At 44.2% G+C, this 3,342-nt stretch overlaps 1 pseudogene; it reads right to left on the reverse strand.

Moving 5' to 3' along the window:
* Positions 1-1,396: 1,396 nt before the first annotated feature.
* On the reverse strand, positions 1,397-2,240 carry LOC103236271 (armadillo repeat-containing protein 1 pseudogene; annotated as a pseudogene).
* Positions 2,241-3,342: the final 1,102 nt, after the last annotated feature.

A 3,342-nucleotide genomic window follows, 5' to 3' on the forward strand; every position in this document is an offset into this window, starting at 1 on the left:
CTTTTACTTTGTTGAGCAGTGGTTTATAGTTCTCCTTGAAGAGGCCCTTCACATCCCTTGTAAGTTGGATTCCTAGGTATTTTATTCTCTTTGAAGCAATTGTGAGTGGGAGTTCATTCATGATTTGGTTCTCTGTTTGTCTGTTATTGGTGTATAGGAAAGCTTATGATTTTTGCATACTGATTTTGTGTCCTGAGACTTTGCTGAAGTTGCTTATCAGCATAAGGAGATTTTGGGCTGAGACGATGGGGTTTTCTAAATATACAGTCATGTCATCTGCAAACAGGGACAATTTGACTTCCTCTTTTCCTAACTGAATACCCTTTATTTCTTTCTCCTGCCTGATTGCCCTGGCCAGAACTTCCAACACTATGTTGAATAGGAGTGGTGAGAGAGAGCATCCCTGTCTTGTGCCAGTTTTCAAAGGGAATGCTTCCAATTTTTGCCCATTCAGTGTGATATTGGCTGTGGGTCTGTCATAAATAGCTCTTATTATTTTGAGGTATGTCCCATCAATACCTAGTTTACTGAGAGTTTTTAGCATGAGGGGCTGTTGAACTTTGTCGAAGGCCTTTTCTGCATCTATTGAGATAATCATGTGGTTTTTGTCTTTGGTTTTGTTTACATGATGGACTACGTTTATTGATTTGCATATGTTGAACCAGTCTTGCATCCCAGGGATGAAGCCAACTTGATCTTGGTGGATAAGCTTTTTGATGTGCTGCTGGATTCGGTTTTCCAGTATTTTATTGAGGATTTTTGCATCGATGTTCATCAGGGATATAATCTCCTGGTGTGCCATTTGCTAAAACCATTGGAAAAGCACAGTATTAGGGTGGGAGTGTCCCGATTTTCCAGGTACCATCTGTCATGGCTTCCCTTGGCTAGGAAAGGGAATTCCCCAACCCCTTGTGCTTCCCAGGTGAGGTGATGCGCCCCCCTGCTTCGGCTCACACTCCGTGGGGTGCACCCACTGTCTGACAAGCCCCAGTGAGATGAACCTGGTACCTCAGTTGGAAATGCAGAAATCACTCGTCTTCTGCGTCACTCACACTGGGAGCTGTAGACTGGAGCTGTTCTTATTCGGCCATCTTGGAACCTCCTCCTATGTTTGGTTTTAAAGGTGGACCCATGGTTTATAAAATATGAAGCAATTAAATGAAAGAAAAAAAAAAGAAAATACTTTCATAAACAAAGCAACTCCTTCCATAGCCTCTGTTCTTTTTACCACTCAGTGGGGTAAAATGTCCAATAAAATGTAAAATGCAGCATATGCGATCATGTAATCTAAAAGCTTTTCATGATAACTTATTGCAAATTGCACTTGACAGTTCACCACAACAATGGAAAACTGACCTCTGGTTGGTTCACACAGTCCTTGAGCCCCAAATTGAAGTCACCAATAAAACAATCTTGATAAAAAGTTTGCAACTGCGCTCAGCCAGCTAGTTCCACCCACTGGGTGTGAGCTGACCCAGGACACCACTTTGTCCTGTTCCTTTGTGGGACTCTCATCTTCAGACAGGTAGTCAGGTAGCTCTGTGTTCTGTTCTACCACAGGAAGGTCTTGGAATGGGACCAGCATCTCTTCTCCACTTTCACTTTTCACAACTTACTGATCTTTCGTAAACTTGGTTGATGCTTTCACCGATGCTAAAGCCTCAGCTTTCAAATCTGAATGGATTCGCACCACACCTTTGACAGCCATTTGAAAAGTAAAGCTAATAACACCTTTAATTTTTAACAAAGCCTCTTCACATAGATTTCTCCAAGACGTATCATCAAGGCCATCTGATGCAAAACCACTGTTTTAGCACATTTGTTTGTAGTTCCCAGAAAACAACTGAGCTTCCCTTTGACATGAATTCATTTCATTGACACTATCACCATCTGCCTTATTGGAGGACTGATGTATGTCATAGATTTCAGAGGCCAGAAGTTTTGTTCCTCCTAGAGTTACAGTTTTCTGTATGACATTTTGTAGGCTCAACATCATACCCAGTTCTCCTTTCATCTTTTCTCTGTTTGCACGGCATTCTCCCAAGTATGGAAGAGCAAGCAAAGCCGAATGGATGACTGGAGGGTTGGGGTGGTCCATAAATAAAACAAGGCCAGGCAAATATCCCTGATCCTGGAGGACGGCTCTTCTGTTTAATTGGTCTGCTGCTATATCCCATAACTAGTTAACTACCGATAGAGCATCAGACTCTTCCACTCATGGTGAAGGTGGAAGAATTCATCTCCTATGCCACGCTCAAGAATAAAATCTTAAATTTGATCCAGAGCTTTAGGAGTCCAGAGCCTGCTGCACCATCAGGGCCACACCTACAGATGAGGTAGAAAGCCAGACGGCGCAAGCCCCTCGGTTCACAGCCACAGCCTCGGGGATCACAAACAACCAGACTAACTCAGGGAGCTAAAGAGCAAGGCGCTCTTTGGTGGTGGGGAAAGGAGATGCTTGTTTTCACGTGTTCAGTGAGTCACTGCTGTTTGAGCGCCATTTTTTTTTTTTTTTTTTTTTTGATACAGAGTCTCACTCTATCATATAAGCTAGAGTGCAGTGGCGCGATCTCGGCTCACTGAAGCCTCCATCTCCCAGGACCAGTTGATTCTCCTGCCTCTGCCTCCCGAGCAGCAGGGATTACAGGCGTGTGCCACCATGCTCCACTAATTTTTGTATTTTTAGTATAGACGGGGTTTGTCCGTGTTGGCCAGGCTGGTTTCAAACTCCTGACTTCAAATGATCCGCCTGCCTCGGCCTCCCAAAGTGCTGCGATTATAGGCGTGAGCTACTGTGCCCAGTCAAGCACCTTTGTTTTTGAGAATGCCAGTTCTATGGCTTTACTACTCTATCCTGCCCAGGGTTATTGTGGAAGAATGGTGAGACAGGGTACCTAGTGAGATGTATTGGTAGAGTCTCTTCTGTGAAGGTGAATTCCTCGTTCTCCTGATCTTGGTAACTACCAAGGACACCGCTCTACCGTTGCATAGCCAGGACACACAGTGACTTTATTTGTACATCCGGCGTGCACAGTGACCTCATAATGTGGGCACATATCATTATTGACCCATTCTCAGAAAAAGCAAGGGTCCAGAAAGAGGCAAGCACCCCAGCTGTGCCACCTAGTAGATAGTACCTGGTGATTGCCCCAAGGCCGCTTCCCTCCTGCTCTCTGTTAACTGTGAGAGAGAGGACTGGCAAATAGCTCAGCTTGCCCAGGAGACCTTTCCCTCATGGTGTATCACTTTGAATCTCTCTCTTTCCCATTTTTCAGAAATGCTTCAGTATTTCCCATCCTGTGATAATAATTCATTCTTGTTTTTGATTTGATGATATGAAGG

This window comes from Chlorocebus sabaeus, chromosome 7 (genome assembly GCF_047675955.1).
Source record: "Chlorocebus sabaeus isolate Y175 chromosome 7, mChlSab1.0.hap1, whole genome shotgun sequence".
NCBI classification, from domain to species: domain Eukaryota; kingdom Metazoa; phylum Chordata; class Mammalia; order Primates; family Cercopithecidae; genus Chlorocebus; species Chlorocebus sabaeus.